Here is a 25,687-nt window from a genome sequence, read left to right on the forward strand (position 1 = left end):
GTCTCCCTCCTCTTTAGCCTGGGGGACACGGCGCCTTTAATTACCAACAAGAATGTCACATTTGGACTCGTCTGACCATAGAACACTTTCCCACTTTGAAACAGTCCATTTCAAATGAGTCTTGGCCCACAGGACACGACGCCGCTTCTGGACCATGTTCAGATATGGCTTCCTTTTTGCATGATAGAGCTTTAGCTGGCATCTGCAGATGGCACGGATTGTGTTTACCGCAGGGGCGTAGATTTAGGGTGGACGGAGGGGATGTGTCCCCACCAATATCCTCCGACCATTGAAATGTCCCCACCAATAATTTAATCCACTTAAAAAAAAAAAACAATCGTGCTGTCAACATTAACCTAGACACGCAGAAAGGGATCAATCACGTTCTCTCCTTGAGTCCTCCCGCCCCCAAAACACATGTGAACATTTTGATTGGCTGTGCATTTCCCTGCTATCATGTGAGAGGCTGTGGCTGCGTTCAGATACAAGCAGCGCCAAATGCAGTGGATTTTTTTCCCCGTGCAAGAAGGTGTGTTGGGTGTGGTGACACATGTGAGGATGGCGGCAGAAAAAAAAAGAAGCTGGACATAAGGAGCTTTTTTTCAAAGAAAAGTGTAAGTCACGTCAAGTTCGCTAGTGAATCCATCAAAGTCCATCAAAGTAACGACAGCAGTTAACGTTAATGCTAGTGGGGGGGTTTTTTACCGCTTTGACGCACATTCATTATAGCAGGGCAGGCTATAGTCTGTGAATACGGACTTAAAACTAACAGCAGATTAAACAGCTAAATGTAAAAGTATAAATATGATCCCTGTCAGTTCTCCTAATCTAATGACGACTATTTGTCAGAAATCAGTCTTGTGAAAGAGATTGATATGCTACATACTAATATTGCCATGGCTAGAATTTTATTGACAGTTCACCAATAGACAATCCACTTCGCACAAATAGTTTTTAAAATGCATTCACTGACTTGGCAAACATTAATGATTTGATTCGAGATTTGCACACTAAGACTCAGAAAAAGTGAAATAAAATGATTGCTGTTTAAATGGCATGTGTTTATCCTGTTTTGTCAGGTGACAGAACCTAAACAACTGTGCTGTGTATCAGACAGTGATGGAGAGAAGGGGTCACAGGTGATGTTGAACGATGACTTGATATTATTATACCTAGTTTTCCTGAGATTTAACATTGTTACCGATAATAGGCTGCGGCATTCTCTGTCAATGCTCATAAGGAATCCCTCAATGTTTTTTTATTAGGGGACAGAAGCAGATCAGCCATGTTGTAGTTCAGGTGAAGAGGCAAGGTCACAGGAGGTGAATCTGAATGTTGATTATATATAACATATACTATGTGTGTGTGTATTATACATGTTGATTATACTAATATTTAACATTATGAGGAGTGATAGGCTGAGGATGTAAGTGATTCATTAGTGTTTTTGGCAAAAGTTTTGAACTGACATGTCTCACTTTTTTGTCACGCTATTTCATCAGGTGGCAATCCTGTCAGGTACTAGTGCAGTCAGAGGGGAAGAGTTAGGGTCAAAGGTCAGGCCTATTAAAGGCATTGTCCAGCCCCCAAAAAAGACTTTACTCACTATTTACTCCTTAAGTGGTTCCAAACTTTTATGATTTTCTTTATTTTGTTGAATACAAAATAAGATATTGTGAAAAAAAGCTGAAAACCGTTAAACTTTGACTTCCGTAGCAGGAAAAACAAATACTATGTAAATCAATGGCTACAGGTTTTCAGCATTCTTCAAAATATCTTCTTTAGTGTTCATCAGAAGAAAAAAAACTTAAAAAGACTTGTGACAAGTGGAGGATGAATAAATGATGACAGAATTTTCATTTTTTGCGTGAACTGTCCCTTTAAGCACATAATCATAAATATGTTATCTAAATAAAATGAGTGGTGTGTTCTCATAAAGTCACATATGTATCATCATAGTCAGTCTTACAGTATGACTAATTGTATAATGTGGTGTATTTCTAAGGAAACTGGTCCACCTGTAGTGAGCAGCAGGGAGAGTAGCAGTGAAAGTGACAACAATGAAGAACATTGTAGTAGTGGGGATATTCTGCATATTACAAATAAGCCAAACCAGCCTAACGCCAAATCCATCCCTGTTCAAACATTGTCCAATAGGGTCCTCCATTTTCAGGAAAGGTGGTACAAAGAATATCCATGGCTTCATTATAGCCCCACAGTTAAGGGAATTCTCTGTTTTCACTGTGTGAAAATATATACCATACAGAAAAGTACTATGCCAAAAAAGGCAGACCCTGCATTCTGCTCAAAGGGGTTCCCTGGAAAAATGCTCTTGAAAGATTTGAACGCCATCAAAATACTAAATCCCATCATCATGCAGTCACAGTTAGTTGTCAAGAAGCAGTGCCAATAAATACACAACTCTCAACTGCCTGGTCAAAACAACAGGAAAATGCCAGACACTGCTTACAAATTATTGTAGGTGCAGTACAGTATCTTACTAGGCAGGGTTTGGCACTGCGTGGTCATGACAAAGATGATGGTAACCTATTTCAATATTTAAAATATAAAGCCAAGGATGATGCCTGCCTTTCTGACTGGCTATGCCATTGTCATGACTATACCTCTCCACAAGTGCAAAATGAGATTTTGCAGATGTTAGGAAACAGCATTGTCAGAAATATTGCACAGACGATCCAGTCTCTATCTGTCCTGCAGTTCTCAATCATTATAGATGGTACTCAAGATATCTCAGGTGCAGAGCAAGAGTCTATATGTTTAAGATATGTGGATGAGGACCTGGTTCCACATGAGGTTTTTATTGGCTTATATGAGGTCTCAGGAACTACAGGAGTGGAGATTGCCAAGATGGCTGTGGATGTGCTTTTGAGGTTGAATATTCCGATGACATGCTTAAGAGGTCAGACATATGATGGTGCTGCCAACATGTCTGGAGCATATTCAGGTGCTCAGGCAGTACTGAAGAAATATCAGCCATTGGCTTTATATGTACACTGTGGAACTCACTGCCTTAACCTAATCACACAGGCTGCGTGCCAAGCTAGTCCTTTAATTCGAGATGCTTTAGAGTGGGTACATGATCTAGGGTCATTAAGCAAACAGTCTGGAAAATTCACAGCTATGTTTGCAGCTGTGGCAGCAGATTCAGATGTACCAGGACAGTAAGGGGAACTGCTATCAAAGCAGTGCTGTCTCACTATGAAAGTGTCTTGACAAGCTTAGAGGAGATGGCAGCAACTGGATCTAGCACAGGTGCCAGGGCGAATGGACTGCGTGAGAGGTTTGGAAAAGGTAAAACTGTGCTGGGGCTTCTTTTGGCATTAGAAGTTATTGAGGAGCTAGAATGTCTGAACAAGTCTCTGCAGAAATGGATTGCAACTATTGCAGGAATGCAACAATCAATAGAGTGTGTTACATCAACTCTCCAGTTCAAAAGGAATGAAGAAAGATTTCAGGAGATTTTTAAGAATGCAGTGAAAATGGTGGACTCTCTTGGCATTAACCCTACTATTATCCTAGCATTTCCACCCATCTGTTATCTTGGGCGTGGCCGGTCGGGTCGGTACCGACCCGTGTCCTAAATCAGCCTCCCTCAACCCTCAAACATTTTTTTATCATCCAGTTTGTTTCCTTACCTCTTGGATGCCTTGTTAGGCTTCCTTATCCATGAAAAGATTTTAAAATTTGGTTTTAAAATTTTTGGTGTGGCCCTCTGAAGATGAGACTTATGATGTCAATAGAACGGCCCAGTCCAAAAAAATAGGTAAAATAAACCTCAGGAGAATTATATAAATAAATCAAAGGTTTATATGTTATCTGACTATTACTGAGGGGTATTAGAACACAACTGTAAAAAAATAAAAAAAAATTACAATTTTTTATTTTAATAATATTACTATCAATATCAATATTATTTATATTAGTAACATCTGTGGTGTTAGGGTCGGTTTTGACCCATATATATTTACTTCAAGAAGAAGGCAAAAAAAGTTTTTTTTTTTTCAAAAGTTGAACTTTAATTCAAATCACAAAGACAAAGCCAAACAAGTAACACAAAATAAAATACAAAATAAATTACAAACAATCAAACCAATAGAATTAATAGTACGGTGGTAGGGTGGTAGCTCTCTAGGAGCAGGATTGGTACTGTATGTTTACACTATGTGCAAGTAGGACAGTAAGTGACATGTTTAGTGTGCTCTTTGCAAATATATTTCTTGCATTTGACACACATTGAATTGGTTTTTCTGTCCTTGCTGCTTGGGCAGACCTGACAGCGCTTTCTTTTGTAATCCAGCGGCCTCTCTGGGTCTGGGTCTGTGGCTGTGGCAGGGCTGGCTGTGGCAGGGCTGGCTGTGGCAGGGCTGGCTGTGGCAGGTCTGGCTGTGGCCGGGCTGGCTGTGGCAGGGCTGGCTGTGGCCGGGCTGGCTGTGGCAGGGCTGGCTGTGGCAGGGCTGGCTGTGGCAGGGCTGGCTGTGGCCGGGCTGTGGCAGGGCTGGCTGTGGCAGGGCTGGCTGTGGCAGGGCTGTGGCAGGGCTGGCTGTGGCAGGGCTGGCTGTGGCAGGGCTGTGGCAGGGCTGGCTGTAGCAGGGCTGGCTGTGGCCGGGCTGGCTGTGGCAGGGCTGGCTGTGGCAGGGCTGGCTGTGGCCGGGCTGGCTGTGGCAGGGCTGGCTGTGGCCGGGCTGTGGCAGGGCTGGCTGTGGCAGGGCTGGCTGTGGCCGGGCTGTGGCCGGGCTGGCTGTGGCAGGGCTGGCTGTGGCAGGGCTGGCTGTGGCCGGGCTGGCTGTGGCCGGGCTGGCTGTGGCCGGGCTGGCTGTGGCAGGGTTGGCTGTGGCAGGGCTGGCTGTGGCTGGGCTGGCTGTGGCAGGGCTCGCTGTGGCAGGGCTGGCTGTGGCAGGGCTGGCTGTGGCAGGGCTGGCTGTGGCCGGGCTGTGGCCGGGCTGGCTGTGGCAGGGCTGGCTGTGGCCGGGCTGGCTGTGGCCGGGCTGGCTGTGGCAGGGCTGGCTGTGGCAGGGCTGGCTGTGGCAGGGCTGGCTGTGGCAGGGCTGGCTGTGGCAGGGCTGGCTGTGGCAGGGCTGGCTGTGGCCGGGCTGGCTGTGGCAGGGCTGGCTGTGGCAGGGCTGGCTGTGGCAGGGCTGTGGCAGGGCTGGCTGTGGCAGGGCTGGCTGTGGCCGGGCTGGCTGTGGCAGGGCTGGCTGTGGCAGGGCTGGCTGTGGCAGGGCTGGCTGTGGCCGGGCTGGCTGAGGAGGATGCTGGTGCTGAAGCTCTTCGTCTTCCTGCTGACGTGGACGGAGTGCTTGCCGTGGTCTGCAGCTGTCTGATCACTGCTGCAGCGGCTGGGTCTCGGGGGACCCGTTCCTTTTTTTCAATGTGTCCCTTTATAAGAGAATCCCCTAGTTCTTGGAGAAACATTCTTTGCCTTTGATTCTTCCCTGCATTCCACCCTTGGTGGATTTGGGTCCACAACACAAATGCGTTGTAGGCTGACACATCCAGGATATTGTAGAACAATACCACTGGCCATCTCCTGGTCATGCGCTGGCATGTATAGGTGGCAGTCAGCTTGTCCACCCCTCCTTTGTTTTTACTGTAATCCAAAATGATGATGGGCTTTTTCTCTTTTGCTGATGACACAGCAGTGTCCTTGTGGAGTGTGGACATGAGAATCACACTCCGGTTTTTTTGAAACAGTGGTGCCCTGTTCTTCAAAATCACAATTTCAGCGGGCAGCTCAGGTTTATTTTTTTTTGATAGTGCCCACCATGGTGAGCTTTAGCCTCAGAAGTTCCTGTCCAAGATCAAAACTTGTAAAAAAATTGTCACATGTAATATTGTGTCCGCGCAGTCCAGTTGTCAAGTCGAGGACTACACGTCTTCCCTGGTTCCTCTCAGGGATGCCACTTTCAGGTTTTCCTGTGTAAATTTGCATGTTCCAAGCATAGCTTGTTCTTGCATCACAGGCTGCCCAGATTTTTATCCCGTATTTGGCTGGCTTATTGGGCATGTATTGCCGGAAAGGGCATCTTCCCATGAAAGGCACAAGACGCTCGTCTACGGTAACCTCTGGCCCTGGATAGAACATCAAAGGCAGGCGCTGCACCCATCTCTCCCAGACATCCCTTATGGGAGCAAGCTTGTCACGTCTTGCTCTCATGTCTCGGTTGTCAAACCTGAGGACTCTCGAGATCATGTGGAAGCTCTTCAGTGACATCGAGGCCCGAAAAATATTTCTGCCTGTTGCTGTGTCCCAGAGACTGGCTGTGGCCTCACTGCTGGATCGGTACACTCCAGCAAGAAGAGGAATTCCAATATAAGCATCCAGGAATTCTTCCTCAAAGTCAATCCATGTGTCTCTGTAGACTTTTTGTCCTTCTAGGTTTGTCATATCAAGTATTATTTTTTTCAGTGATGATGGCATGAACTGTTCAAAACTTGTTTTGATGTCACTTATCCTTGTTATGGCAAACCTTCTGACCCCAGGAGTCATTCTGATGATATTTTCAGCAGCTGCCCTGCCAGCTGTCCTGCGAGTCTCGTCAGGTGGTACTAACCTCCAGGAGATGCTGCCATTCTTGGACTGTAGTACTTCAGCTGGTGGGGAAACTGCTTCAGAGGTGATCTGCTCCTCAGACTCTGTGTCTGTGTCTTCTGACTGACACTCCACAATGTCTTCCTCCTCTGAGTCCACCTAATCAGTGTCGCTGTGCCACTCTGTAACTTGTCCTTCAGCTAGGATATGATCCATAGCTTGGAGTGCTGTGAATTTAGCCATTTTTACCTCTGCAAATTAGATGCTTTCTCTCCAGTCACAATCACCAAACTGAACTGGTCTGGGCCAGTTTTGCCTGGGCTGTCTCTGTTTTTTTACTCGGGGGAGGTGTGAAGAGATAAGCCCCTGGCTACAGGTCGGGGGATGGGAGAGGCCTGCTGCCTGACAGAGTTGTGTGGGGGTGTGGGGCCCGAGTGAGCTGAGAGTGTGTTTATACTGTAACTTCAGTTTGGCCAGTATTTATTGTTTTATGATCTCTTATTGTACCCTGGGTCGTGGCTGACCCGTTAAGACCACAGGCAGTGAATTTCTAGTATTTCTGACCGACCCTAGGGTAATAGTAGGGTTAAACCCATTCAGATGCCTCACCAAAGACAAACATCAAGGAGATATACCGGTGGGGCTAGCCAGCACACTCACAAGTCACCTGAAGAGTATTACAGAGCAGAGTTTTACAAATTGTTGTATTGTGTTGATGTCCAGTTTCAGGAGAGGTTTAACCAACCAGATCTAGGTGTCTTGAACAGGCTGGAAGACATTCTTCTCACAGGAGAGGTGGATGATATTGCTGATCAGTATCCAGAACTTAACAGGGAGACTCTAAAAGTTCAGCTAGCCATGTTCAAGTCCGAATACAATTTCAAATCTAGTACAGAAGTGGCTACTATCATGAGAGGAATGCCAGTGGAGGTGAGGGGGCTATTTGATCAAATTGAAACCCTTGTCAGACGGCTTTTAGTTACCCTGGTGTCATCAGCTGAAGCTGAAAGGAGTTTCAGTCTCTCAGGAGACTAAAAACCTGGTCAGATCAACAATGACACAAATGCGACTGAACAATGCTGCTGTATGCCATGTCCACCAGAACAGTCTGGACAATATTGATGTCAGACAAATATGCCAGCAGTTTATTTGTTAACGAGCGGCGAAGGCATGTTTTTGGCTCCTTCATATAGGAGCAATAGGCATTGAGCTGTTGTGTGGTACCTAACAGTAGTTCATGTTTAGATGTAATCTACTTTTATATATACAGATGTTTGAGATGTTTCATTTGCACTATGGCTCAATAAAGAATAGTCTTTATTAAACTATCTTTTTGTCAGTTATTAAACATTCCTTTGACATTACACTATTCCTTAATTTAACTTAATGAATTGCATTTCGAGTGGATTAATATCAATCGAAGCATTGCTAGTATCAATGTAAAGTGATTTTGCATTTTGCAGCATATTAAAAAAACATGCATTCTGTGGACGGAGTTGGGGTGGCGGGGTTGGTGGGTGGGGCAGTGGATGGGGGGGGGGGGGGGGGGGTGGAGTCATAGGTCCCCACCAATGTCCAGAGCAAATCTACGACCTTGCAATCAACAATGACAAGATGCAAACAGTGTGGGCTGCAGTGAACATAAAATGCATATCTGGCAACCTCTCTAACGCCTGTTTGGACCCCAGAGCATCTGCCACTCATGACCTTCACTGCTTTGGCCACCAGCTTCTCTCTGTATTCCAGCCCATACTTATCCAGACATAGAATAGAATAGAATAGAATAGAATAGAATAGAATAGAATAGAATAGAATAGCTACTTCACTGTCATTCAGAACATACACCAGTTAGTGCACATCAGAGCATAATTACATTGCATTGACTCATCATCGGCCCAAAAGAGTGTATTAAAAAAAATATAAAGCGGAATTAACATAGAATATGCATAAAAATATATTAACAGCACTATAGCAGCAAACACCAGTGTACATCGCCGTTTCAGACATATTGCAGTAGACAATTTAAAAAAAAGCAGCTCTTGAAAGTGACATGTGGATGGATGGAGAGAGACGGAGTGTGTGTGGGGGGGGGGGGGGCTGCCATGAGGTATTGAGAGTTCAGGAGTCTAATGGCTTCAGGAATAAAACTATTCCAGAATCTGACTGTCCTGGTCCTGATGCTGCAAAGCCTCTTCCCAGAGGGCAGCAGGGCGAACAGTCCGTGGTGGGGGTGGGCGGAGTCTCTGATGATGTCACAGGCTCTGCTGAGACAGTGTTTGTGCGCAATGTCCTGGATGGATGGAAGAGAAGTCCCGATGATCCTCTCTGCAGGCCTCACCACTCTCTGCAGCCATTTCCTGTCTGAGGCTTTCGAGCTGCCAAACCAGATGGAGATACAGCTGGTCAGCACGCTCTCTATGGTGCCTCGGTAGAAGGTGCTGAGGGTGGGAGAGGAAAGCTCTCTTCATCCGGCGCAGGAAGTGCAAACGCTGCTGAGCCCGTTTAACCGGTGATGTTGTGTTTGGTGACCAGTCCAGACTGTCAGTTATCTGCACCCCCAGGAATCTGACGCTGCTGACCACCTCCACAGCACTGTTGTCAGTGACGAGTGCTGAATGACTGGGCTGTTTCCTCCTGAAGTCCATGATCATCTCCCTGGTCTTCTCCACATTCAGGATCAGGCTGTTGTCACTGCACCATCCCACCAGTCTCTTCACCTCCTCTCTATAGGGCAGGTCGTCATTGTTCCTAATGAGACCCACTAATCTACTTTGGATTAAGCCTGAACACCACCTCTCACCCCCCCATCACAGACGCCCCGCCATAACACTGCCTTAATATATTACCTGCACTGAAGCCCGTTTGGAACGAGGTGTTTCAGTGCTGCTCCGGTCTCCTCCCACAGTCCAAAGGCGTTCAGGGTTGGCTGATCGGCGTCTCTGAATTGGCTCTGTACTTGTGTGAGTGTGGCTGTGTGAATGTGTGCGCCCTGTGGTGTGTTGATTTCCAGCCAGGGTTGGTTCCTGCCCATGGTTGGTTCCTGCCTAGGGTTGGTTCCCGCCCAAGGTTGGTTCCCACCCAGGGTTGGTTCCCGCCTGCGCCTGTTGTTCCTGGGATAGGAAATTCTATATTTTTCTATTATAAATTTATAATTAGTTACATCAGAGGCGTTTGAGTAGCTTGCAAACCCTACAGATTATTTACAAGGTAATATAACTGTTACATACATGTAAATGCGTGTGCAGATTTGTCTCGAATTGAAAATGTCACAGCAGCCAGGAGACCAAAGCTGGCAGCCCTGTGAACCTCTGACATATATGTAAATAAGCGGGAAACCTTTTCCTGCCACTGAATTAGCTTTCATTAGTGTGTCATCCAGGCCACACACTGGTTTGTGTTAAATTTGTCAGACAAAAAATAAAGATCAGGCTAAATAAAGATGCGACTCAGAAATGCCTGAGTGATTCGGTGTCCAAGGCCTGTGAGATACTGGCACCATATCCAAGGGGCCCCATCGCGGGGACCCAGATAAACAGCTTTTGGAAATGGATTCATGCATTCAACTCAGTACAGAAAATCACCTCCAGACATTCAGACAGGAAATCAAGGGCCGTGCTGCATTTAACCGTAAGCTTGTTAAGGTATAGAGGCCTTCATAAATGTCGAGTTTTGCAGTAACAATGAGGTCAATCTTCTTTGAAAGCTGCCAGCTGGGAAAGTATGTTGGATTATTGAACAAGACATACAGTAATAACTGCTTAAACAAGCTGATTTATCAGTCTGTTTTATAATAATACACTCGTCCTTCCTGAATAACCCCTCACCCTGTTGAATACAGTGATCTGATGCCCATTGCTAATGTATGGCGTGCAGCACTTGATACTCACAGGATGCTAATTCATTGCATGGAGATTTCGGTTCACTTACATTTTCTCCATATTGTGTGCGGTAAGTGCAATAACCAGAGGAAACCTGGTAATCTACTCAAACACGTCTAGGTCTGATTTACAGTGAAGGCAAGAGAAAATGTTATTTACTGATTTTCAAAGTGTTCTCTCATCGGTAACACTTTATAAGCACAAATAATGTAGTATTATGCTGTTACTTATGTATTAATTAACCACAAACTAAGTCTTAGTCAGCAGCTTGATTTTGTCCGTAAATATGGCCGCTGCACACGCTGCATCTAACCGCTGCTGTCTTGGACTTTTAAAGGTCGCCTGCAGGAAACAGCAACATCACATTCATCTAAAACGGGAAAGTGCTGAACTTCAGTGGCGCGATATCTGTTTCTGCAAAATATATGGATGATTTATGGCTGATAATATTATTTTTTTTATTATTATGAAAGAATGAAAATGACTGCTAGTTACAAACTTGCATAAAAGAAATGTCCCGTTAAAATGGAGTAATCATGGTATTTCATATCGCGCATAGATCCGCTTTCTTATAATTTAATTCTGATCCTATTTTATTTAGTAATCTGTGTTTTGTCTCCCCCTAGTGGCGTCCCTGAAAAGTACACATTGTTTCCGGAATGATCGCTTTTCTGTGAATTGACGTGACCAGTGGATGTAAGAAATATGGCAGCAGCTTGATAGAGAGACATTATAACTGACTACAGTCACTGTATAGAATGTTAATCTGCAATAGCAAATGAATCCAATGGTGGATTGTCAATGGATGTCTGTGTATATTTTTACACGTCTGTTATTAATGATAATGCATGCAGATAAATTTTGTGGCTTTTGCCAGCCGGGCGTGGGAGGGATTCAGTATCTATCTATGTATCAATTTATCTGAGTCAGATAGATAAGTGGGGGCAGAGGAGTAAGGGTGCATGGGCACCTGCCAGTTCTGTCTGACGGAGGAGCATCCAGACCTTTTACAGTGGGCTGGGGGTGGCAAGGGTGCCTGGGCACCTGCCCGTTCTGTCTGACGGGGGCATAACCAGACCTATTACAGTGGGCTGGGGGTGGCAAGGGTGCCTGGGCACCTGCCCGTTCTGTCTGACGGGGGCATAACCAGACCTATTACAGTGGGGTGGGGGTGGCAAGGGTGCCTGGGCACCTGCCCGTTCTGTCTGACGGGGGAGCAACCAGAACTTTTACAATGGGGTCGGGGTGGCAATGGTGTCTTTGCACCTGCCCCTTCTGTCCTATGGGGGCATAACCAGACCTATTACAGTGGGCTGGGGGTGGCAAGGGTGTCTGGGAAACTGCCCGTCTTGTCTGACGGGGGCATAACCAGACCTTTTACAGGGGGGTGGGGGTGGCAAGGGTGCCTGGGCACCTGCCCGTTCTGTCTGACGGGGGCATAACCAGACCTATTACAGTGGGCTGGGGGTGGCAAGGGTGCCTGGGCACCTGCCCGTTCTGTCTGACGGGGGCATAACCAGACCTATTACAGTGGGGTGGGGGTGGCAAGGGTGCCTGGGCACCAGACCCCTCTCTGTCTGACGGGGGAACAACCAGAACTTTTACAGTGGGGTCGGGGTGGCAATGGTGTCTTTGCACTTGCCCCTTCTGTCCTATGGGGGCATAACCAGACCTTTTACAGTGAGGTTGGGGGTGGCAAGGCTGTCCCGTCCTGTCTTACGGGGGAGTAACCCGGCCTTTTACAGTGTGGTGGGGGGGGGAAGGGACCCTGCACACACCAGCCCATTCTGCGTGATGGGATATAACCAGGACCTTTACAGTAGGGTGAGGGTGGCAAGGCTGACTGGGCACCTGCCCAATCTGTCTGACGGGGCATAACCAGAACTTTTACAGTGGGGTGGGGGTGGCAAGGGTGTCTGGGCACCTGCCCCTTCTATCCGACGGGGGAGTAACCAGGCCTTTTACAGTGTGGTGGGGGGGGGGGGGGGTTAAGGGACCCTAGGCATCCACCCGTTCTGTCTCATGGGGCATAACCAGGCCTTTTACAATGGGGCGGGGGTGGCAAGGCTGACGGGGCACCCGCCTGTTCTGTCCGACGGGGGAGTAACCAGACCTTTTACAGTGGGGTGGGGGTGGCAAGGGTGTCTGGGTAGCTGCCCCTTGTGTCCGACGGGGGAGCAACCAGACCTAGTACTGGGGGGTGGGGGTGGCAAGGCTGTTAATTATTTAACAAAACAAATTTCATTATTTATTGAAATATATTTATAATAATTTTATTTACTTTAATCCACTGAAGCAGGATAGTAACAGGACATAATTATATTTTCCAGTGTTTTTTGTGTCTGTTATGTCTCCTGTTAAATGATTATTATACACATTGCTTCAGTGTGATTGTGTCAGTAATGTTCAGCTGCAGTAATACAGTGAATTTAACTTAATCCAGCAGACTGTGGTTTCATTATGTTACTCAGTTATGCTTTGGGTGACGCTGAAGCAGGACATTAATAGGACAGAACAGAAAGCCTTTATTGTCATTGTACAGGGAGGGAATACAGTAAATGGACATAAATATATAATACATAAAATGTACATATACAGGAGAAGGGGATATCCCCCCCCCCCCCAATCAGGATTACATTTAATTACATTTTAGTCAAAGAAAAAAACTATTAAACTATATTTTTGATGTTATTCAGCTCACTGAAGACAGTCATTTATTTTTTGTCAAACACACAGTACTGTGCGAAAGTCGTAGGCCGTCCAAAGAAATGTTTAAAGCTGTTTATCTGGGTAGCAAGTGTATTTTGGCTTAGAACAAAAAACTCAATTTAACATTAGAAAGTGTGAAAATTAAGAGTAACACAATAAAAACTAGTAATAATTTCTTCTGTTTCCTAAAAAGTTACTGATATCTAGTTGGATGGCTAGATGAACACCGCTTCAGTTCCCAAACTTCTCCTCAGGGGCACCTCAGCCGTTCCACGATTTTGTTAAATTTCACCAACAGCTCAATTAAATAATTAAATATATTGGTTAAAAAGTCAGTGAGAGATTGACTAGCTGTATGAGGTCTGCTAGTGGCCAAGTCAAAAAATACATGGCTGCACTGGACGGTCGCTGCAAATATTAGGATGATTTTAGCTGTTGGGGAAAGCGTCAGGCTTTCAGTATCTATCTATGTATCAATTTATCTGAGTCAGATAGATAAGTGGGGGCAGAGGAGTAAGGGTGCATGGGCACCTGCCAGTTCTGTCTGACGGAGGAGCATCCAGACCTTTTACAGTGGGCTGGGGGTGGCAAGGGTGCCTGGGCACCTGCCCGTTCTGTCTGACGGACAAAAATGGACATAAATATATAATATATAAAATGTACATATACAGGAGAAGGGGATAGCCCCCCCGCTCCCCCAATCAGGATTACATTTAGTTACATTTTAGTCAGAGAAAAAAACTATTAAACAATATTTTTTTATGTTATTCAGCTCACTGAAGACAGTCATTTATTTTTTGTTAAACACAGTACTGTGCAAAAGTCTTAGGCAGTCCAAAGAAATGTTTAAAGCTGTTTATCTGGGTAGCAAATGTACTTTGGCTTAGAACAAAATACACAATTTAACATTAGCGTGTGCAAATTAAGAATAACACAATAAAAACTAGTAATAATTTCTTCTGTTTTCTAAAAAGTTACTGATATCTAGTTGGATGGCTAGATGAACACCGCTTCAGTTCCCAAACTTCTCCTCAGGGGCACCTCAGAACAATGACCTCAGTTCCATGATTTTGTTAAATTTCACCAACAGCCCAATTAAATAAACATATTGGTTTAAAAAGTCAGTGAGAGATTGACTAGCTGTATGAGGTCTGCTAGTGGCCAAGTCAAAAAATACATGGCTGCACTGGACGGTCGCTGCAAATACTAGGATGATTTTAGCTGTTGGGGAAAGCGACAGGCTTTCCACCCCAACTCTGCACACACTATTAATTACGAGACAACACACTTAAAGTTTTACTTGCGCAAGGGTAACCTCACTCTCTGCAGGATGCGCTACAAAGGAATGTGTTACAAAGGGTGGTTCCCCTTGGCACCTTTATTTATAGTCAATGGGGGGCAGGGGTCTTGGAGTGAGAACAAAGAAAGGACTGTGAGAGTAAGAAGAAGTTCTGGTTTTACTCAGGTGGACAACTATTAAACACGTGCTCAGGATACGTGTAAACTAATATAATCTAGAGTATGAGGTTAAAGGAAAACAAAATAATGTATATACATATTTACACTCATTGCTGATTATACAGAAATGATAACAAATGATTAATAACAATTTCTTCAACCTAACAATCCCTCCTGTTTATCATGACAGTATGATCAGAAACATCAGTATTGTACAAATTGCAAAAGCACTTTCAGCACAACCGTCATTCAGATCACATCATCATCATTATTAAGAGGGCTAGACAAGGTTAGTAAGTCCACCCGTTCTTCTGCAGCATATAGCAGAAAAACAGAATTAAAAGTGTGTTGTATCATAGAACGGAGGCAGGGTAAAATACAAATGGAACAACAACATACAAATAATAATGTAACAAGAATGGGGAGTGAGAACTTTAGCAGTAACTGCCACCAGGACCCAGTGAGAAACCAATTCAACCATGAGGGGCCAGTATGAGGGTCTAGGGTCATGATTTTCTGAAGTTCTCGCAGACAGTCCAAGGCTGCAGTCATGTTGGGTGAGTGCACATTATCGGGAATATATGTACAGCAGGTATTATTTAAAAGCACGCAGACACCACCTTGTGCAGCAGTAAGTATGTCTAAAACCATTCTATTCTGAATGACCATCTGTTTAATAGCATCTATCTCTCCATTCTGTTGCTCATTTATTATGATGGAGTTATTTATGAACAGCCCCAAAGGATAATCAATAGTTTCTAATCGTAACGTATTCTTTGCTGTTCCTACCCAGGGAAAAAGAGACATTAATACTTTCTGGTCTGTAGACCAATGTTTGAACTCCTGGGGAACATCTGAACCCCAGACACTGTCATGAGGACGGAGAGAAGCTGTAGTTATGATGGACCGGCGCCTGCGGTTCGCTGGTGTAGACGACAGTGACACCAGGAAAGTATGGTCTGACACAAAGATTGGAGCGCACACACCATACCAGTTATAGGGCAAAATGAAATATGCGCGGGGTCCACATAACCAAGCTACTCCTTGCACCCAGTAGGTGCCATTACTAAATCCACTTATGTTTACCGGGGCACCTTCTCCGTGTTCTAGTATTTGGGCACAGTTGGTGGTGTTCCCCATGTGGTGGGTGCCGTTCATTTGGTCGTAACATATTGAGTGATTAAATGTTTTAGGGTCCATGTTCAGGTGGACAGATAAGGGAAAGGATATATTTGGCACTTTTATAGCAAAATCGATCCAAAACTGCTGCGCACATATGCCATTACCCAAACCAGCAGTGTATGGATCTGTGTCATCTATTTTTATATTATCATGCTGATAGCCTACACCTGAAAAAGAGGCAGCACACTTTGCTTGTGACTTATTCATAGGTTTCCCATATATAGTTAATCCATCGGCATGAGATGGCATATGAGTACAGACATAACAATTAGTTAAATTGTCTTTCTTTGCTGAATCATAAACATAACGGTACCAATAGTTTTGTAGGAAAGGATGGGTCTCATTTGTGGAGATAGGTCTCAGGTGGGAGACGTCATGTGTCCATCTAGGTGGACGAAACACCTGCTTTGGTGTGTGCAAGAGCAGACCAACAATTCCCATAAGGAGAATTACGGCAAGAGTCACCTTACCGCATCCCCACCCAATCAGAGCCATTCTAAATGGAGTGCAGATCACCTGTTTTCTTCGCCGGGTTGAGACGTCAGTATCCTATAGTTTACTGCGCCTTTGTAGCGGACTTCCACTGCTACTCCGGAGGTACAGAGGTCTCTGATACGGGCTTGATGGGCTTACAGTGACTCTTATGTATCCAGGAAGGTCGCTCTGCTATTTTCACCGCTGTTGGTGTTGTGAGGAGGACTTGATAAGGTCCGTCCCACCGAGGCGTGCTCCAATCCTTTCGCAACAGGACCTTGACCAGGATCCAATCTCCTGGCTGCAGATTATCCTGTTGAACAGAAACAGAATTTACTGGCAGACTACTGGGGCTATGTTTTTGTTGTGATGATAATAGCTTACGCATCCAATCGGCTAACGTATTTTCTCTGTCTGCTTTTCCTATATCACTCATTTCGGTTGCTAAGGGAAACGGTCTACCATACACTATTTCAAATGGTGTCAATCCTGCAGGAGTGGGAGTTATTCTCATCCATAATTTTACTAGAGACAAACATTCTGGCCACGGCCTTTTTGTCTCTTCCACTGTCTTTCTGAGCCTTGTTTTAATGGTGCCGTTAGTTCTCTCCACTAAGCCTGCGCTCTGGGGGTGATAAGCACAATGATTTTTGATCGTAAACCCGAGTGCTTGTGAGCAGAGGGACATGGTTTGATTCACAAAATGAGTCCCATTGTCTGATCTTATAATATGAAGTATGCCATAGGTAGGGAAATAATAGCCTACCAAACATTTTGCAACAGTCATTGCATCACAGTGCTTTACAGGGTATATTTCTACCCACTTAGAAAAGGTGTCTATAATGACTAGACAGTACTTCTTTCCTTGTGACCAAGATAATTCAATAAAAATCCATATGTACAACTTGAAACGGGTACTCAGCTGCGGGAAACTGGCCACGTTTTGGTCTCATGTTACCCTGTGCATTATGTTTACAGCAAATTAAGCACGCTCTACAAAATTGCTTTGCATAATCAGAAAAATTTATAGTATAAAAGTATTGCTGGATGATATGTACCATCCCTCCTGTTGAGACATGAGTATTTCCATGGCTCACTAAGGCAGCTGTCTTGTATAAATTTTTTGGTAGGATGGGCTTGTCATTCATATAATAAACTTTCCCTTGTTGTATTGCTCCTCTCTTAACCCAACTCTGTATTTCTGTTTTAGGTGCATGAGTCTGTGCCTCACATAATACATCACTATCTATCAACAAGACATCTGTAACATTTAAGGCAGGTTGTTTTTGTGCAGCACTTTTTGCCGTCATGTCCGCAAAACTATTTCCTTTAGCTATTCCGGAAGCATCGGTTTGGTGTGCCTTACATTTGCATATCGCAAGCCAAGTTGGTAATTGCACAACATCTAACAACCTGAGTAATAAGTTCGTATGAGTTAAAGATGTTCCTTGCGATGTCTTGAATCCTCTATTTTTCCACACTCTTGCATGGTGATGAACAGCTCCAAACACATATTAACTATCAGTGTATATAGTAAGTGACTTATTTTTGAATAGCTCGCATGCCCTAATTACAGCATAGAGTTCAGCCGCTTGTGCTGAACAAGCAGGGGGAAGTGCATTGGCCTCTAACACTTCAGTAGATGTAACTACAGCATATCCAACCTTGTTCTTCCCCATGTCATTTTTTGATGCTGATCCATCTACAAAAACAACCGTTGAGTCTGGTATTGGGGTCTGTAAAATATCTGCTCTGGGTTTTGTTTGCTCTTCCACAACTGCTTTGCACGAATGTGGCTCTCCATCTTCCGTTGTTGGAAGGAGGGTGCTAGGGTTGAGAGGACCACATCGCTGTATCGTGATGTTTGACTGTGAAAGCAGGAGTGAGACTAAGGTCAGATGTCTAGCATGTGTGAGGAACGGAAGCGGCGTCTGCAGTAAAACTAATGAGACCGAATGTGGCACCTTCAGGGTGAGTGGGTGACACAACACTAGTTCTGCTGATAATTTTACTGCTTCTGCAGCAGCTGCACAGGCCTGCAAACACTGTGGAAAACCAGCTGCCACGGTATCTAATCGTTTAGAATAGAACGCTAACGGTCTCTCTTTTGCGCCGAATGGCTGTGTTAATACTGCCTTCATATACCCTTGATTTGCGTCAACACATAGGGTAAATGGTTGTTGATAATCTGGCAGAGCAAGTGTCACATTAGTTTGTAACATCATTTTTAGATTTGTGAATGCCAATTCTCCTTCTTTTGTCCACTGAATTTTATCTTTCAGTGCCATGTCCTTCCCATTAATCAGGGTTTGTAAAGGTTGGACGAGTGCAGCATAATCAGGTAGCCATTCTCTGCAATAATTGCAAAGTCCTAAGAAGGACATCATTTGCTGTTCAGTCTTTAGCTTTGGTGCCTCTTGTATTGCTTGTTTTCTAGTTTCTAATAACGATCGACCTTGTTGGGAGAGTTTATGTCCAAGATATATAACTTCCTCTCTGCAATACTGTAATTTTTGTTTTGATGCTTTATGTCCTGTATCATACAAATGCTGTAACACTAACAGTGTGGCTTCTTTGCAATGTTGTTTTGTATCTGAGGCAATTAATATATCATCTACATACAATAGCACTTGACTATGGGGCGGTATTTTACAGGAACTCATATGGTATCTAAGAGCCATTGTATACACATGTGGATTTTCTGAAAACCCTTGAGGGAGTCTAGTGTATGTGTATTTATGTCCTTTATAAGTGAAACCAAATAAGTGTTGTGAATCAGGATGTAGTGGTACTGAGAAAAGGGCATTACTCAGATCCACTACTGATAAATACTTCTTATCAGGGGTCAGAGAATTGAGCAAAAGGTGTGGGTTTGGCACATCTGGTGCAGCATGTTGTACTATTTTATTTACTGGCCTTAAGTCCTGCACCATTCTCCATTTCCCAGTGTTTCCCTTCTGCACAGGAAAGATAGGGGTGTTGCAAGTGGCCTCAGGTGCCTTCCGCAATATCCCTGATGCTAGCATGTCCTGCACGACTGGGGCTATGCCTCTTTCTGCTTCTGGTTTTAATGGGTATTGTCTCACCACTGGGTGATGTTCTGATTTCAGGACTACCTTGTAAGGTGGGAATCCCTTCACTAATCCTACGTCAGTTGGGGAGGTAGACCATAACCCTTCTGGGAGATCACTTAAATCTGGCTCATCTACCTCTTGTGTTACTAAGAGATCTTGTCATGTCTGATCCTCTAGGTGTGTGGTGTAAGTGACTTTAACTCTCCACCCTAGTGGGAATCTCCAAATCCTTGCTTCCTCATCATATTTCCACTCTGACCCTGGCACTGATTTATAATGGTTTACTCTAGACCTATGGGATGCATTTTCAATAAAGGTCCCCAAATCCTGCCATTTGCCTTGTGCAGGTTTTGAGAGTGACACATGGGGTGCTCTCCCTCGGAACAATTCCTTTTGCTTGGGACCTAGCAACACAGAAGTTGCTGAATAGCCTGTCTCAGGACTCACATATAAATGTTGCAGTGTTATGCAAGAGGGTCCTAACGCATGGAACTGTCGGTCATATTGGTAATCTGGGCCAGGGGTGGATTTATACCACATAGTGACATAGAGGGCTCCCTCTGGCATGTCATTAATTTTGTCTCTGCCTTGTTTTTCTCTAGTCTTCTGCAATAATTCAAGTGTCTGTGCTGTCCCCCCCCCAGATCTAGGGACCAGTAATATTGCGGGGCTGACATGCCATTTATCACGAGAGTTTGTTTTTCTACTATGGCCTTCATGCCAGTGGGTGTTGCAATCACACTAATACCCATTTGTATCATCAGATCCCTTCCTAACAGATTGACTGGATATGAAGGGCTTATTAGCACCTGGGCATGACATTCTAACTCTGTTTCCTCATCTTTTATACTAACTGGATTTGTCAATTGATGACTCTCAGCTTGGCCTCCTGCAGTTTGTATATTTATGGAGGACGAAGAAAAGGTGACCCTTGGAGGGCTAGTGGTTAACACTGTTCTACAGGCTCTGGTATCACATAGGCACTCATATATTTTTCCATTTATAATAAGCCTTTGTTTTGGCAGTTCTTCAGGTTGTTTTTGTGCTAGCAGCTGACAAACTGCTTGCAAATCTATTTCTTCTGTCTCATCCTGTTCTAACAGCTTATCTGACTCCTTTGATGATCCACAGGCTAATTGTCATTGATTTGGGTTGTTTATGGTCTTGGTTCTACATTGCCTAGCTAAGTGCCCAGGTCTTCTGCATGTCCAGCAAACGTTACCTTGCTGTAATAAATTTCGCTGATTGCTCCTAAAAGCACCTCTCCCCCTTCCTCGGCCTCGTGACCTTCCTCTGAACCCTCCCCTCCCCGGAGGATTCATATGTATTATTGCAACAGTATCATTAGCAGCAAACACTGCGTCTGATTTCTGTTTTTGTGCTGTATGGGCGTGTTGGGCATATTCTAGGGCTTGCTGTACTGAACCAGTATTCTGATGTACCCAATGTTTATCTATGTATCTCTTCAGTTCAGGTTTTAGCCCTGTGATGAACGCACGTTTTAACTGTTGCTGATAAACTCCTCCATTTTCCTCATTATGAGGAATTCCTGAATTCCCTCTAAACACCACTCTCATCCTATCCATAAAATCCTCTGGCTCTTCTCCATCTTTTTGCTTGCATTGTGCAATTCTGCCATAATCTGCTCGTCTCATAAACACTGTCTCTATCCTTCCATGTAATTGCTGCATACTCTGTTGCAGAGCTTGTGAATTATGTGCAAGTGGTTGATTGTCTGGTCCATGACCAGTAAAGTCTCCTGCTACTCTTCCCCATTTATGATTGAACAGCTGTCTTAAACATTGGAACATTTCTCTACCATTCAGGTGGAAACTGCTCTGTATTTCCAATATTGCTGTCCAAAATTCTGGTACCCCTTCATCAACAGGAGGTATTCCCTTTAATGCTGCCGTTCTATCTTCAGCTGTCCATGGTCTATAGACTAACATTGTTTCAGGTCCTCCATCAGGCTCTCTATTAGGGTTTGCCACCTCCACTAGGGGGCATTGTAATTCTATTTCTTCCTCTTCACTATCAATATCAATGCCTTCATTTTGCGGATGCCATCGAACCTTAGCAGTAGCTAGATCGCGCACAGGGTATAACGTAGGATCTCTACTCCTAGTTATAATGGGGGAAGAAGGAAGAGCTGATGGCTTCTTTGGTATTGTACCCGTAGCTGATGGTTGTTTTATTTCCCTTCTATCTACGGGTTGCATGGGGGCAGGCAATAGTGGTGGTGTTGGTGGTCTATTTTCTCTATGTTTTATTTTGGCCACCGTCTCATCATCTAAAGTGACTAGAGCGGCTGCAGTTAATTTATCCTTTCTATCATCCTTTTTCTGCTTTCTACGTACATCTCTTAACTTACTTTGTTCCAACCAATTATCTGAATACTTATATTCTTTCTTCCTTTTCTCCAATTTTCCTTTCTTCAAGGTTTGTAACATTTCTAGTTTTAAATTTCCTTGTAATTTTAAGATATCTGGAGTGTGGAGTTTCCCTTCAAATCCATGTTTTTTCCTCCACCTCCGATTACTTATTTGTCCTGAACCTGGTTTATATCCTTCCATGAACTTCTCATCTCCCTCTAATTCAATCTTCTTACTCTGATTCTTTCCCATTTTCCCATACTGCACGCTGTTCGCGCAGCGGTATCGGTTTTCAGGGATGAAACCCGTCCTTGGTCCCTCAATCACCAGTACTTCTTTCCCACCAGGCAAAATAAGAAATGGACTGACAGAAGCAACTCTAAGCTTCTATAATAGTCTTAATCCAGTCATTCAGACAGTACATGTACGTTCATACTTCGCTTAATTACGGCTAAGCCTAACCCGCTTAATTACGGCTAAGCCTAACCCGCTTAATTACGGCTAAGCCTAACCCGCTAAATTAGGGCTAAGCCTAACCCGCTTAATTACGGCTAAGCCTAACCCGCTTAATTACGGCTAAGCCTAACTCACTTAATTACGGCTAAGCCTAACCCGCTTAATTACGGCTAAGCCTAACCCGCTTAATTACGGCTAAGCCTAACCCACGTCAATTGACCACAATTCCACCACGTCAAGTTATTTCGCTGAATAACCTTGTTGTCTCACCTATCCCGTGTGCTTGTGTCCCATCACCGAGGTCCGTCAGACATCACCAACGTCGAGCGCAGTTCTAACCACCGGCCTGATGACGAATTCACGTCTCAGGTCTTTCTTGCACCCGTCTCCGAGTGGCTGCCGGCAGGCTTCAGTGTCGCTCCTCTCGGCGCGCTGGCGATGTCGTCAGGTGTCCTCGGATCCGGCTCGAAGGACCAAATTATATGTTGGAGAAAGCGTCAGGCTTTCCACCCCAACTCTGCACACACTATGAATTACGAGACAACACACTTAAAGTTTTACTTGCGCAAGGGTACCCACACTCTCAGCAGAATGTGCTACAAAGGGTGGTTCCCCTTGGCTCCTTTATGTATAGTCAGTGGGAGGCGCAGGGGTCTCGCAAAATAGGGAGGTGAGAGCAAGAAGAGAAAGTTCTGGTTTTGCTAAGGTGGGAATGCTATTATTAATATAATATAAAGTACGAGGCTAGAGGAAAACAAAATAATGTATATACATATTTACAGTCATTCCTGATTATACAGAAATGATAACAAATGATTAATAACAGTTTCTTCAACCTAACATATCCTAATAATAATAGACTGTCATCTCTAAATTGCCCACAGTGTGTGAGTGAGTGCATTCCCTGCAATGGACTGGCATCCCATCCAAAAGTATACCATTGTGTCCTATGCTACCTGGGATAAGCTCCAGGCCCTCGTCTCCAGGATATGTGTGATCGAGGATGGATGAATAATAATCATGTTTATTTCAATTTCAATTATTGGCAAATATAAACATGTACCAAGGATAATAGCAATAAATACAGTATGCCAAAATAAATGCTAGAGGAGAATCCTGCAATTCCTGCCCCAGTCCTGGGTCTGGGGAGTTTATTTTCACTGAGATTGCATAGGATTCCTCTGGCTGCTGTTTTTCTCCCGTACACGTGAAGTGCTACTTCTTCATTGCCCACATGTGAGCCAGTATGTGAGCCCTGATCCGGGCTACCATCCCACCCAAGGCATTTCCTCTGTATGCTGCGTCCTGCAGCCCTGCAGTGGATAAAAGGAAAGGACAATGGTTTGTTGATTTATAGCACATGTATATTTTATATTATTCAAATATACATTACTCAGTAATAACTCAGTAACTACTCAAGTACAAATGATGAACAAATACAGTAACTGTTATGATTAAGAATGAACAAACGTGGGATCAGTATATAACTAATACTTTCTGGTTAATTAATGAATTAAGTAAGAGTGTACTACTTCAGGGGCGGCATGGTGGTGCTGTCATGCCCGGCTCGTACGATCCTCGTGTGTGCCACGCCCCCTGATTACCCACGTGTGCTTCCCTGATCTTACCCAGCTGTGTCCACTTATTTTCGCCCAGTCTCGTCTATTTTAGTCCATGACTTACCTTAGTTTCTGGTCTGTCATTGATGTTAGTTAGTCTTAGTGCTGTCTGCTCCGTCCCGATCCCGAATAAATCCCCGTTTTCCTCGTACTCCGCCTGCTTCCTGCCCGCTTGTCAGCCTGTGCGCACTACCCGCTTTAACCAGCGAACTCTGACAGGTGCACTGGTTAGCTCTGTTGCCTCACACCTCTGGGACCCGGGTTCGAGTCTCCGCCTGGGTCACATGTGTGTGGAGTTTGCATGTTCTCCCCATGTCGTCGTGGGGTTTCCCCCCACAGTCCAAAAACATGCTGAGGCTAACTGGAGTTGCTAAATTGCCCGCAGGTGTGTGTGTGAGCGTGAATGGTGTGTGAGTGTGCCCTGCGACGAGCTGGCCCCTCATCCTGGGTTGTTCCCTGCCTCATGCCCATTGATTCCGGGATAAGCTCCGGACCCCTCGTGAACCAGTAGGATAAGCGGTTTGGAAAACAGATTGATGGATGTACTACTACATTATTTGTGCCCCCTCGAGTAAAGTGTTGCTCCTAACTCATCTGGTCTTTTTATATGTTGTTAAAACATACTGAATTAATCCCTGCAAGAAATTCTTTGAGGGGGTTAGAGAGAAAATGCAGGAGACTGAATCCAGGACCTCAGCTATATCTTTTTTAAGTGTTTACGTGTAAACAGTCAAGACTTAACTATATGGGCTCATACTAAAATTAAAAATTCATGGCTGAGTGTTACTCCATTTTGATTTTGATTTTCAATATGAGCAGAGTATGCACAACCTTTTTATGTGAGACACAGCTATATGCACTATATATTTGTGCTTCCCCTAGACTTCCTGAGACTTTAAATAGTGTGACATTTGCAATAGCGAAAGCCTTCGTTTTAAAGATGACTTTTCATGTTTTCACTTGAAATCATGTGGAAAGATCACATCTCCACCCACAAAGCTCTTTCATATTTCCTGCGAGCCTGCTGCAGTGGGCTCTTGGGCAGGCAATATTGTATGTTACAGACCAATAAAGGAGGATCACTGTTTGAGGGTACTATTATAGCACTTGATTTATATTACTTATTATCCTCAGTCTTGATAGAATGGTACACTTCATTGATAAGGACTTACAGTGGTCTGTCAGTAAACCTACAGCTTGGACCAATACTTTAATTTCAGATCAGGTCAGGTCAGGTTGGGGAGATTGCACTGGAATAGGGTATTAGGGACCCTGCGAGCTGGATCAACCTCAGGGAATCATGCCACATGGTCATAGTGCTGTACCTGACACTTACAATGAAGGTAACCTGACTCATGCGGGACTCCCTGAGCAACCACTCATTTGACATGAAGTCAAACCAGTGGTACCCAAGGATTCTCCGAAGAGACACAGTACCAAAGGAGTCCAGTCTTCATTTCTGGTCACTGGATAACGTCCATGTCTAGCAGCCACACAGCAAAATAAGGAGCACCAGGAGACCTTCACCGTCTTACAAAAATATCAGGAGTGCCACAGACCCCATTCCAGCGACTACATGACCCCCATGCTCTCCCAATCCATCTACTGACATGATAGGAAGAGGCACGAGAGACATGAATGTCACTGCTGAGGTAAGTGATCCTCTCAAGGTTGACATTCTCTCTTTTTCTGAACTACATTTCACTGTAAACAGTACATCTACTGTAGATTCCCATTCATATTCCATTACTGCTTCTCCAGTACAGGGAACTGCTGTGCTGGGAGCTTACAACAGGACCCAAGGTACCCAGAGTAGTATACACACAGTCACAGTTCACACAGTTCGTCTGTTGATGGAAACTAGTGAACACAGAAAACTTGCAACATTATACTGATTTTTTGTCAGGGTCAGAAC

General features: G+C 44.5%; 2 protein-coding genes across 3 annotated transcripts in view; both read right to left on the reverse strand.

Annotated features, from left to right (window-relative positions):
- Nucleotides 1–25,687, reverse strand: part of LOC125722171 (keratin-associated protein 16-1-like) — a 91,987-nt gene that overhangs the window by 2,745 nt on the left and 63,555 nt on the right. The gene's annotated exons all lie outside the window — the stretch shown is intronic.
- The window catches only part of LOC125722160 (NACHT, LRR and PYD domains-containing protein 12-like), a 106,726-nt gene continuing 94,990 nt past the window's right edge, over nt 13,952–25,687 (reverse strand). Inside the window, exon 16 of the transcript XR_007386185.1 lies at nt 13,952–14,178. The gene's annotated coding sequence lies outside the window, so the exon portion shown is untranslated. The remainder of the gene's footprint in view (nt 14,179–25,687) is intronic.

This window comes from Brienomyrus brachyistius, unplaced genomic scaffold (genome assembly GCF_023856365.1).
Source record: "Brienomyrus brachyistius isolate T26 unplaced genomic scaffold, BBRACH_0.4 scaffold37, whole genome shotgun sequence".
In the NCBI taxonomy this organism is placed as follows: domain Eukaryota; kingdom Metazoa; phylum Chordata; class Actinopteri; order Osteoglossiformes; family Mormyridae; genus Brienomyrus; species Brienomyrus brachyistius.